Source organism: Pan paniscus, chromosome 11, assembly GCF_029289425.2.
Source record: "Pan paniscus chromosome 11, NHGRI_mPanPan1-v2.0_pri, whole genome shotgun sequence".
Taxonomy (NCBI): domain Eukaryota; kingdom Metazoa; phylum Chordata; class Mammalia; order Primates; family Hominidae; genus Pan; species Pan paniscus.
Window position 1 is genome coordinate 29,175,447 of NC_073260.2, and position 13,155 is coordinate 29,188,601.

A 13,155-nucleotide genomic window follows, 5' to 3' on the forward strand; every position below is an offset into this window, starting at 1 on the left:
AATCCAACTTACAAGGGATGTGAAGGACCTCTTCAAGGAGAACTACAAACCACTGCTCAATGAAATAAAAGAGGACACAAAGAAATGGAAGAACATTCCATGCTCATGGGTAGGAAGAATCAATATCGTGAAAATGGCCATACTGCCCAAGGTAATTTATAGATTCAATGCCATCCCCATCAAGCTACCAATGACTTTCTTCACAGAATTGGAAAAAACTGCTTTAAAATTCATATGGAACCAAAAAAGAGCCCACATTGCCAAGTCAATCCTAAGCCAAAAGAACAAAGCTGAAGGCATCATGCTACCTGACTTCAAACTATACTGCAAGGCTACAGTAACCAAAACAGCATGGTTCTGGTACCAAAACAGAGATATAGACTAATGGAACAGAACAGAGCCCTCAGAAATCATGCCGCATATCTACAACCATCTGATCTTTGACAAACCTGACAAAAACAAGAAATGGGTAAATGATTCCCTATTTAATAAATGGTGCTGGGAAAACTGGCTAGCCATATGTAGAAAGCTGAAACTGGATCCCTTCCTTACACCTTATACAAAAATTAATTCAAGATGGATTAAAGACTTAAACGTTAGAACTAAAACCATAAAAACCCTAGAAGAAAACCTAGGCAATACCATTCAGGACATAGGCATGGACAAGGACTTCATATCTAAAACACAAAAAGCAATGGCAACAAAAGCCAAAATTGACACATGGGATCTAATTAAACTAAAGAGCTTCTGCACAGCAAAAGAAACTATCATCAGAGTGAACAGGCAACCTACAGAATGGGAGAAAATTTTTGCAATGTACTCATCTGATGGAGGGCTAATACCCAGAATCTACAATGAACTCAAACAAATTTACAAGAAAAAAACAACCCCATCAACAAGTGGGCGAAGGATATGAACAGATACTTCTCAAAAGAAGACATTCATGCAGCCAAAAGACACATGAAAAAATGCTCATCATCACTGGCCATCAGAGAAATGCAAATCAAAACCACAATGAGATACCATCTCACACCAGTTAAGAATGGCGATCATTAAAAAGTCAGGAAACAACAGGTGCTGGAGAGGATGTGGAGAAATAGGAACACTTTTACATTGTTGGTGGGACTGTAAACTAGTTCAACCATTGTGGAAGTCGGTGTGGCAATTCCTCAGGGATCTAGAACTAGAAATACCATTCGACCCAGCCATCCCACTCCTGGGTATATACCCAAAGGATTATAAATCATGCTGCTATAAAAACACATGCACACTTAAGTTTATGGCGGCACTATTCACAGTAGCAAAGACTTGGAACCAAGCCAAATGTCCAACAATGATAGACTGGATTAAGAAAATGTGGCACATATACACCATGGAATACTATGCAGCCATAAAAAATGATGAGTTCATGTCCTTTGTAGGGACATGGTTGAAGCTGGAAACCATCATTCTCAGCAAACTATCACAAAGACAAAAAAACCAAACACCACATGTTCTCACTCATAGGTGGGAATTGAACAATGAGAACACATGGACACAGGAAGGGGAACACCACACACCGGGGCCTGTTGTGGGGTTGGGGGAGGGGGGATGGATAGCATTAGGAGATATACCTAACACTAACTGACAAGTTAATGGGTGCAGCACACCAACATGGCATGTGTATACATATGTAACAAACCTGCACATTGTGCACATGTACCCTAAAACTTAAAGTATAATAATAAATAAAAACAACATCTAAAATTTTACTTAAAAGAAACATGAGTTTTTTTCTTTGTCCAATGTAGTATTAAAATTTACTGTTATAATGCTGATAGATTTCAAATCCAATTTTATGTCTTCCAATCAAATTTTTATTTCTTTTTTAAAATTGTATTTTGAGACACAGTTTTACTCTGTCATCCTGGCTGGAATGCAAGGGCGTGATCAGGGTTCACTGCAGCCTCTAACTTCCAGGCTCAAGCCATCCTCCTGCCTCAAACTCCCCTGCCAGGCCCTCTAACCCTCAGTAGCTGGAACTACAGGTGTGCACCTCAGCCCTTCCAAAGTGCTGGGATTACAGGCATGAGCTGCCACTCCCGGCATCAAATTGTTCAAAATGATAATGCAACTAATTCTAAAAATGCACATGCACTGTTAGAGCAATCACCCTGTAGCCACACAGAGGGCACATCAGTGATTATTGAGCAAAAGAATCAAATACATGTGAAGACAGAAATTTGGACCAGTACGCCAGCTTGCAGCATTCCCCCTTCCCCAACCAGCCATACCTTGGGTTGAGCTTCCTGGACACCCGGGCAACATTCTCCTTCTGCATCTCTGTGGGTAACATGTCTGCAGTGGGCAGTGGAGGACATGGGCAAACCTGGCCCAACTCAGGCTACCATCCAAGAAGCCTCAGGAGAAGCTGCTTTTACCTCAAGCTGATAGGCCCAGGAGCAGCCTGGATCACTGGCCAATTGATATTTTGTACCACACCTGTAGCCTGTTTCCCTTCCCTGGGATACAGGCTGGGAAGCTATGCTCTAGTAAAGAAGAAACCTTAGAATACTTTAGGGTGTAGTAAGAAAGACCACTGGAGGCAGTGGATGAATGAGAACAGCTGTTCTCAATTCTGGCTGCATAGTCAAATCTACCAAGTTGCTTTAAAATTATCCTGGTAGCTGGGGCCTCACTTCCAGGGAGTCTGATGTAATTGCTACGGATAAGGCACAGACATCAGTAAATTTTTTTGAGATAGGGTCTAGATTTGTTGTCCAGGCTAGTCTCAAATTCCTGGGCTTAAGTGGTGCTCCAACCTCAGCCTCCTGTGTAGCTAGGATTACAAGTGTGTGCCACCCTGCCTGGCCAGGCATCAGTAATTTTTTAAGAGTTCTCCAGATGATTTAAATAAGCAATTGGTCATGAAAATTGCTAGATTATGTGCTCCAGGGCAGGGATATCATTGGGGAGCATAGGCAGTAAGGAAGAAACTGGAGGACCTGGACTGTGTCTGCAAAGTTGAAGCGGGAGTGCTGGTGTAGACCAGTATTTTTTAGAGTGTAGTCATCTGAACTTCTAACACATATAGGTTCCTGGGCCTCATCTATATAATTAGAATGTCTTGAGTGGGACCCAGTGATCTGCATTTTAAATAAGCTCCCCAGGTGATTCTTAGAACACTGATACTTGAAACATGATAAATAATTTGCAGACAGAACCTACACCATTCTATCATTACCTACAGGTAATAATATAAAGATTTTTAAAACTGACTTCAAGAATTCACTGGAGTATCATATACCCAAATGAAATACATGAATAATTCACCAAAAGGCATGTCTTAGAATAAGCCTCAGTGAAACCAGCAAAAGAACATATCCGGCCAACTTTCAGAAAATTAATAAATCATTGCTATTATAAGCCATGGTTTTGAACTTGTTACATAGCAATATATAACGAACATAGCTGTGAATGGTATTCAATTTGCTGCCCATGCGGGAGATGAGCATTACTTCAGAGTACAGAAGGAAATTGAGTGGAAGAAGCAATAGTGCATTAGTTTGTTTTCACACTGCTAATAAAGACATACCCAAGACTGGGTAATTTAAACAGAAAAGAGGTTTAATGGACTCACAGTTCCACATGGCTGGCGAGGCCTCACAATCACGGCAGAAGACAAAAACGAGCAAGTCGCATCTTACGTGGATGGCAGCAGGCAAAGAGAGAGAGAACCTGTGCAAGGGAACTCCTCCTCATGAAATCATCAGATCTTGTGAGACTTATTCGCTATCACGAGAACAGCACAGGAAAGACTGCCCCCATGATTCAATTATCTCCCACTGGGTCCCTCCCATGACACGTGGGAGTTGTGGAAGCTACAATTCAAGATGAGACTTGGGTGGGGACACAGCCAAATCATATCAAATAGGTAAGAGCAGAGAATAATTAACTTGTTGACTCTTCTTAGCCTACCAGCAGTTTATACTCATATTACAAAATGTCATTTCCTGATAATGCCAGAGAATCCACTTACTTGCTTTTCTTTGTGTTTCAGTCCTCAGTTCTGAGATACTCACAAATTAGTACAGTGTTGCAACAGTTGCACATAGCAGCTGAGGAACATTTTGCAAAAATCACAAAATTCATATTACTCTTGAATTTGTGTATAAATATATAGACCTAGAGGTAATGTGAATGGTGTTACTAATCATAATTCTTTCCATTGGAAAGTAGGTAGACATTGAATACTAGAATTGAGTAGTTTTATTTTCTATTAAAATATTTCATAAGATTAGTTTTTTAATAATTACAATCTTTGGCTTTATTGAATAATTTCTTCATATTTTCACTTTTTAATTTTAAGACAGTTTTGGATATTTAAAGAGAAAAGTAACTTTTGAAAATATGAGACCATTATAATTTTTTTATTTTCTAACATTTACATTTTTAGATAAAAATATATTCAAAGTTTGAATATTTGAAAACAACTACACATCATTATTTAAGCCTTTAGATCATTGAAATGAGTACAGGTCAAGACCATAACAGAAATAGGTAATATAAAAGTAAAGTTCATGGCCAGGCATAGTGGTTCATGCTTGTAATTCCAGCATTTTGGGAGGCTGACAAGGGAGGATCCCTTGAGCCCAGGAGTTCAAGACCAGCCTGGGCAACATAAGGAGACCTTATTTCTTAAAAAAAAATGTTAAAAACTAGCCAGGTGTGGTGGCACATAGTCCCAGCTACTCAAGAGGCTGAGGCGGGAGAATTGCTTGAGCCTGGGAGATTGAGGCTGCGGTGAGCTGTAATTGTGCCACTGCACTACAGCCTGAGTGACAGAGTGAGACCCTATCTTGAAAATAAATAGATAAGTAAATAGAATCAGAAGAGAAACAAACTGCAAGGGAAAAATAGAAAATTTTCAAATAAGAGGCTATTTAAAATTTTTAAACTGGCAACAATAAAAACTAGCAGACTTTATTGAGCATGTAAAGTTCAGACTTTATTGAGCATGTAAAGTTCAGAAATAAGGTATTGTAAATTATGAATGAAGACTACTCATGAAAATGAAACAGGTATTTATTCTTATCAAATTCACAACTTGAACTTCAAGTCAGATTCAATCTTAGCAACTTCAGATTATCTGGTAAATGATTCTTTAGCTACTGTATTAGTCCATTCTCATACTGCTATAAAGAACTACCTGAGACTGGGTAATTTATGAAGAAAAGAAGTTTAATTGACTCACAGTTCCGCAGGTTTAACAGGAAGCGAGGCTTGGAGGCCCCAGGAAACTTACAATCCTGGTGGAAGGTGAAGGGGAAGCAAGCACCTTCTTTACATGGTGGCAGGAAAGAGAGAGAAGGAGAGTGAGGAGGGGAAGTGCCACACACTTTTAAGCCATCAGATCTTGTGAAAACTCACTCACTATCATGAGAACAGCATGGGGGAAATCCACCCCCAAGATCCAATCACCTCTTACCAGGTCCCTCCCTCAACATTGGGAATTATAATTCAACAGGAGATTTGGGTGGGGACACAGAGCCAAAGTAAAAGTGAGATAGAAAAGAGAATTATTCATATCAAATACATAATTCAGAAGGAACAAATGTAACTCTGGGCTGCACCTTGCAAGATAGAGAAAATTATATCCATGAAATCAGCAAACTGGTCAAAAAGTTAGAACTTCTGGAGTGTCACTAGGTTTGTTGGATAATGATTCTGGAAACTGATCCTACTCCTTTTGACAGCATGAGATTCTTTGCAGCAAAACAAAATGTGCTTCAAATTAATCATTATGATTTTTCCTCAGATAATCATAACAGAAAATTTGGTATTTCATCTGTATTTGTCCGTTTTCACACTGCTATAAAGAAATACCTGAGACTGGGTAATTTTTAAAGGAAAGAGGTTGAATTGACTCACAGTTTTGCATGGCTGGGAAGGCCTCAGGAAACTTACAATCATGGTGGAAGGCAAGAAGCAGGCACCTTCCTCACAAGGCAGCAGGAGGGAGTGAGAGCAAGCAGGGGAAATGGCAGATGCTTATAAAACCATCAGATCTGATGAGAACTCACTCACTATCACGAGAACAGCATGGTGGGGGGGATCCACCTCCATGATCCAATCACGTCCCTCCCTGTACACGTGGGGATTACAAGTCCTTCCCCTGACACGTGGGGATGACAATTTGAGATGCGATTTGGGTGGGGGCACAGAGCCAAACCACATCATTATCTAACACTAGTTCTTCTAAAAAGAGGGTATTAAGCATTACTTTTTATTCTGTTGTTTTGACATCTAGGGTCTTACTGACTATTGGGAGACTGGCCCTCCACAGGCTAGCCAGCCAATTCCTAGGGAGAGTAAAGGACTCGTCTGTGAGCTGTCTTTCATATGCTAACCTACTGATCCAGAGCCCATATCCCACATCCTGCTCTTACACTCAAGGCCACTATCCGCCTACCCTGGTCACCCCAGAGCCAGGTACCAGGCAACTAGGGACAGCCCCTATACCCCTAGAGACCACTGAAATTATTCAAACTAGCCAATTCTAAACCTGCTTACCCTGCCTCATCTGTTCCTTCCTGTAGAAACCACAGTACAGGCTCTTGCATATGTTTTCTCCTCACTCCTTTTGCTTCTTGACCAACCCTGGTGCTTACCTGTGTGGCATGTCCTCTTGTATTAGTCTGTTCTCAAGCTGCTAATAAAGACATACCTGAGACTGGGTCATTTATAAGGAAAGAAGTTTAATGGACTCACAGTTCCACATGTCTGGGGAAACCTCACAATCATGGCGGAAGATGAAGGAAGAGCAAAGGGAAGTCTTACATGGTGGCAGGCAAAGAGGGCTTGTGCAGAACTCCCATTTATAAAACCATCAGATCTTGTGAGACTTACTCACCACTATGAGAACAGCATGGGAAAGACTCACCCCCATGATTCAATTACCTCCTACTGGGTCCATCCCACGACACATGGGAATTATGGGAGCTACAATTCAAGATGAGGTTTGGGTAGGGACACAGCCAAACCATATCACCTCTCTTCTTGGAACTGTGAATAACAAACTGTCTTTTCAATGGCAGTCATCTCCTGATCTGTTGGCCTTAGCATACCAGAGGAATAAAACTTACATTTTAAAGCACAGAGAAAGACCCTGTAGAAACTGGCTTTTATATTCTAAGTCCAAGGAAAAGCATTTTTGTATTCCCATTATGTGTCTGACAAACCTAGTTTTCAGGATTATCTTTGGCCAAGGTGTGTATTGATGACTACCTAAACTAGATTCTGCACTAGAATTTAGTAATCTAGATTCTTCATTAAAGGAATATGAAACATCACATGTGCATAAAAGGAAGCACATATGCAATTACTAAAACTGGCGGGAAAAGGTGAGTAGGTTAGTCAACAGTTAACAATTGATGATATTGAAAAATAATAAGTCAATATTGGCTAGGAATATTGGCTTAAGTTTCTTGAAAAACAACAGTATTAAGCCAAGCATTTTTGTGTCCTCTTTAAGCAATCTTTGCTTAACTGACTGCACAATGTCTAAAGAAAACAATGGAAAGTACTATAAATGCTTTTGAAATTTGGTGCTAGAATGGCCAAATAGATAAAAACAGGGAGGCAAATGATTATTATCTCAGATGGATAATATTGATAATAATGATTGTAATATGAAAATATTACTATCATTCTTTACCTATAAATTCAAAATAGAATTTATAGGTAAAAAATTCAAAGTAAAATTTATAGGTAGAAAAATGATTGTAATATTTTCAAAAAAAATTTATATTTGGTTCAATTTGATCATCAGAGACAAATGTTATTTCAACTAACAGTTATTATATGTATTGTTGAACTACCAGAAAAAGAAAACAAGAAATTTGATGTGAATATTTTATTCATTTTATACCTTTTGTAAAAAGCATAGCTATTGTCTTTAGTGATGTGGGGAGTTGAGCACCTTTCCATATGCTTATTGGCCTCTTTTTTGAAGTACTTGCTTGTTTTCTGACAATTTCTGTATTCGATGTCTATTTCTTTCTTTTTTGGTTTTTTTTTTTTTTTTTTTTTTTAGAGATGGGGTCTCACTGTGTGGCCCAGGCTGGTCCCAAACTCCTGGGCTCAAGCAGTCCTCCTGCTCAGCCTCCCAAAGTGCTGAGATTACAGGTGTAAGCCACCATGGCCAGCCTAGATGCCTATTTTTTATTAATTAGTTCTTTATATATTGTAGGTACAAATCCATTGACTGACTTTTTATATCTGCTCAGTGCCTTGCATTTTTAGTCTTAGTATCTGTGATGAGAAATTCAGAATTTCAAAATTTTAATGTAGTCCATTTTAATCAATCATATCCTTTATCATTGGTAGCTTTTCTGTCCCATTTAAACCATCTTTTCCTTCCCTGAATAAACAAAAATATTCTATGATTTCTTCTAGAAGATGTATTGTCTTTTTAGATGGGGACTTACAATTTATTTAGAATTGAGTTTTGTGTATGATGTGAGGTAGGGGTCAAGATGTGGATATCCATTAGGCTAAATACTGTTTATTGAAAAGGTCATCTCGGCTAGGCATGGTGACTCATGTCTGTAATCCCAGGCAGTTGGATCACTTGAGTCCAGGAGTTCAAGACCAGCCTGGGCAATGTAGTGAGACCCCATCTCAAAAAAAGAAAAAAGAAAAGGTCATCTCTTCCTTCCTCATTGCTCTGAAGTGCCACCTTTGTCATAAACATATTATGCTGTTTTATTCCAAGGGAGTTTTCTGTTTTGATATAAATTGGTACACGGCTTGAAATTGACTTCTCTTTGATTTAGATTCCCCTCTCCTTGGGCGCCCATGTGAATTCAATACAGGAGTTGTTTGGGGGTTTAATTATTGTCACTAGATCATCAGAGAGTGTATTCACGTAGTATATCAATTAGCTTTCAAGGTAAAGTACAAATTCTAATTTCTGGATGGATCAGAACTTTCTTCCAACTCTTACCTCATGCCTTTTTCCTTCTGCAGACTGCAGTTATGAAGATGTCAGGACTGTTCTAGTTGGTTATCTGTCTTCCATGTTCACAAACTTCCTACAGGCCCAAATTGCTTATCTTTTTGTCACAGTTTTATTGATATCTTCTTTTTCCTTTGACCATTCAAAAGAATACCCACTCCCTCAGGAGGGCTGAGCTAAAGCTGGGGACACAGGAGCTAAATAAAGACACATAAAAGACTTATTCCTAAGGCTAGGCATGGTGGCTCATGCCTGTAATAATCTCAGCACTTTGGGAGTCCCAGATGGAAGGATTGCTTAAGGCTAGGAGTTCAACACCAGCCTGGGTTAAATGGTGACACCCCCTATCTCTACAAAAAAAAAAAGTTTTTAAAAAAATAGCCAGACATGGTGGTGCATCCCTATAGTCCCAGAAACTCTGTAGGCTGAGGTGGGAGGATCGCTTGAGCCCAGGAGTACAAAGTTATAATAAACTGTGATAGTGCCAATGCACTCTAGCCTGGGCAATGGAGCCAGACCCCATTAAAAAAATAAATAAATAAAGACATTCCTTAGTGATTTTCCAGTGAGGAAGTGGGGAGGCCATCCAGGTCTGTCTCTATCCAGAGAACCCAGCAGTTGAGGACAAATTAAAACTTCCGTGAGGCTCAAAGTCCAGCAAACATCTAACTTAATTCCAATTCTCAAAGTTCCTTTAGTTCTTGGGCTTACCACATCTCCAAATCCAACAAAAGACAAACATAGCCAATTAGAATATCAGAAAGGGCCAAATTAAATGCCGAAACCCAAGAGGGAAAGTATGCCAAAATGAACAACTTTTACCGGTCTAGTTCAAGTTGGGTAATTTCTATAAGTCCAGGAGTCATTAACAAAACCTCTTGGGACCCAAAATTTATTCTCCAAAAGACACAGATGCAGCTGAAATCTTTGATAAAAACCAAAACAGAAATTAGTAGGACTTTTTAATTTCTCTGAAGTGTAGTGCACACATGTAGATTTGTGCACAAATTAACATGCTCTTCAGATGCGTCCAGTGTAGGTGAGCAACAGAGCAGAGGCCCACACTGGGATAATAGCCTAGGCAGAAGCTCACAGCCTGAGTAACAAGGCAGGGCAAAATTTACAGTTCAGATAGCTATGGGTAAAGTCCAGGCTGAAAATCTGTGAAACTGGATTCACTACTCTATTCTGAATCTGTGTGACAAGTTCAAAGTTCAAGGAGCAGTGCAGAGGGTACACATCTACCTATGTGACGACAGGGCAGAGAACTTAGAGCCGGGAATCTAGGAAGATGGAGACTGAAAGCAGAGCCCTTCCCCCCTCCCACTACTTCTCCAGTATAAATGCATTTCTGCAAACAGACCAGCCAGGACCATGAACAGAAAAAAAAGTTTCTCTGGGCCGGGAGCAGTGGCTCACACCTGTAATCCCAGCACTTTGGGAGGCCGAGGTGGGTGGATCACGAGGTCAGGAGTTCGAGACCAGCCTGGCCAGCATGCTGAAACCCTGCCTCTACTAAAAATACAAAAATTAGCTGGGCATAGTGGTGCACACCTGTAATCCCAGCTACTCAGGAGGTTGAGGCAGGAGAATCGCTTGAATCCGGGAGGCAGAGGTTGCAGTGGCCAAAATCGTGCCACTGCACTCCAGCCTGGGTGACAAAGCAAGACTCTGTCTCAAAAAAAAAGAAGAAAGGAAAAAAGAAAAAAAAAGGAAAAAAAAAGTTTCTCTGAAAGTAGGTAGTTTGACAAGCAACCGTTTAAATAGCTCAGTGGTTCTTGACCTTGGCTGCACCCTGGCAAGTTTTGAAACAGGGTCTCACTCTGTTGCCCAGGCTGAAGTGCAGTGATGCGATCTCGGCTTACTGCAACCTCTGCCTCCCAGGCTCAAGTGATCCTCCCACCTCAGCCTCTCAAGTGTCTGGGATCTCAGATGTGCGCCACCACACCCAGCTAACTTTTTGTGGTTTTTATAGAAGCAGGGTTTCACCATGTTGCCCAGGTTGGTCTCAAACTCCTGAGTTCAAGTGATCCTCCTGCCTCAGCCTCTCAAAGTCCGGGATTACAGGCATGAGCCACTGTACCCAGCACCCAGTACACCTGCTCCTGTGATTTGGATTCAATTGGTGTGGGATGAAGCCCCAGTGTAAGTAATTTTTTTAAGTTACCCAAGTGATTCTTAACGTGCGGTCTGGGTTGAGAGCACCCGAATTTAATTTAAGCAACTTTGGACAGCAGTCATCTGACCACAGCTTAAACAGAGAACAGTCCCCAAGAGTGTGGGGCCAAATTGCTGGGAAAGACTTTTCAATGATTAGATTCAGGGTGAGTTGATTAAAGGAATACTCGAAGATTATGCAGCAAAAGATCAAGTTGTACCTAGGTGTTCACTTATTTTAAAGCTTGTACAAAACATTATCTGACAACTTGACTAAAGTTGTTTAACCTAGTAATTTTTTTAAAGAGGGTTTTGTTATAATAAAACGTGGGGAGAACATCTCATGACTCCAATAAACTCAGGCTTCAATACCATGGGATATGAGGTATGGGATAGTGGAATAAACATGAGCTTTGAGAACAGAAAAAAGTAGGTATAAAACCTGTGCTGCCAGTTTTTAGCTGCAGGACCTGAGGTGGCTCACTGAAGCTTTCTGAGCCTGGAGTACTTCATCTGTAAGATGGGGATGATGATACCTGTTTTTTAGGAAGCTCGTAAGGATGAAATGGGATGGCGTATTTAAAGCATGTTTGTTGGTTAGACTCTTTGATGTCAGAGCCACCTGGGTTAATTTGGGTTTATGGTGAAGATGCTCAGGGAAGGTAACAGTCATGAGCCCTAGCTGGAATTCCTTGGGGCTACTGTACTGTCTTTGGGATGGGAGGCAGTCCTGGCCACCCCCGCATCAGGCATCATTCATTGTGGTGTTCTGTCATAATCGTGGTTCATATACTTTCCATGTCTTTTCTTTGACTGTGGATGAAGGGTCTCTTTCCTGTTTTATTTTGGAAGTCCAATTAGCTGGACCTGCTACCCTCCTGTATAGGAGCCCTGCTTACTAGAGCTTCCACCCCAGGCCACTTCACAGGCTTCTGGCTGACCCTAGATGGCTGCTCAGGGAGAGTGGTGAGGTCACATGGCACCGAGCTTGCATGGGGAGCCTTTGTGCTTCCCAGAAGGGGAGTCGATGGCAGGCAAATGTCTGGTCTGGCCTGTCTGGTTCTGTTCTGCGTGTTCCAGCCCTTAGGAGCTCACTAAATAGCAGCTGGGCCAGGCACAGTGGCTCACATCTGTAGTCCCAGCACTTTTGGAGGCTGAGGCCGGAGGATTGCTTAGGGCCAGGAATTTGAGACCAGCATGGGAAACAGCTCAAGTGATCCACCTACCTAGGTCTCTCAAAGTGCTGGGATTATAGGCATGAGCCACCATGCCCAGGTGGCTGTTATAGTACATTGTGTTTTATCATTGGTAAAACTGTTTTTAAATTTTGTAATATCTTTTCTTAGGTATTTTAGATGAAATATTAAGTTTGGTTGTTCCATAGCGTTCCTTCAATATCTTTTATATGATATCTATTGGGGAATAGAGAAGCCTCATCTCTATTAAAAAATAAAATTAGGCCTGGCATGGTGGCTTACGCCTGTAATCCCAGCACTTTGGGAGGCCAAGGCAGGTGGATCACGAGGTCAGGAGTTCAAGACCAGTCTGGTCAACATGGTGAAACCCCGTCTCTACTAAAAATACATAAATTAGCAGGGTGCAGTGGTGGGCACCTGTAGTCCCAGCTACTCAGGAGGCTGAGGCAGAAGAATCACTTGAACCCAGGAAGTGGAGGTTGCAGTGAGCCAAGATCTTGCCACTACACTCTAGCCTGGGCGACAGAGCGAGACTCCGTCTCAAAAAAAATTAAATTTAAGTTAATTTAAATTAAAAAGAAAAAAAAAAGACCAGTTGTGGTGGCTCATGCCTGTAATCCCAGCACTTTGGAAGGCCAAGGCGGGCGGATCATTTGAGGCCAGGAGTTCGAGACGAGCCTGGCCAACATGGTGAAACCCGGTCTCTACTAGAAATACAAAAATTAGCCCGGCGTGGTGACACACACCTGTAATCCCAGCTACTCGGGAGGCTGAGACACAATAATCGCTTGAACCCGGGAGGTA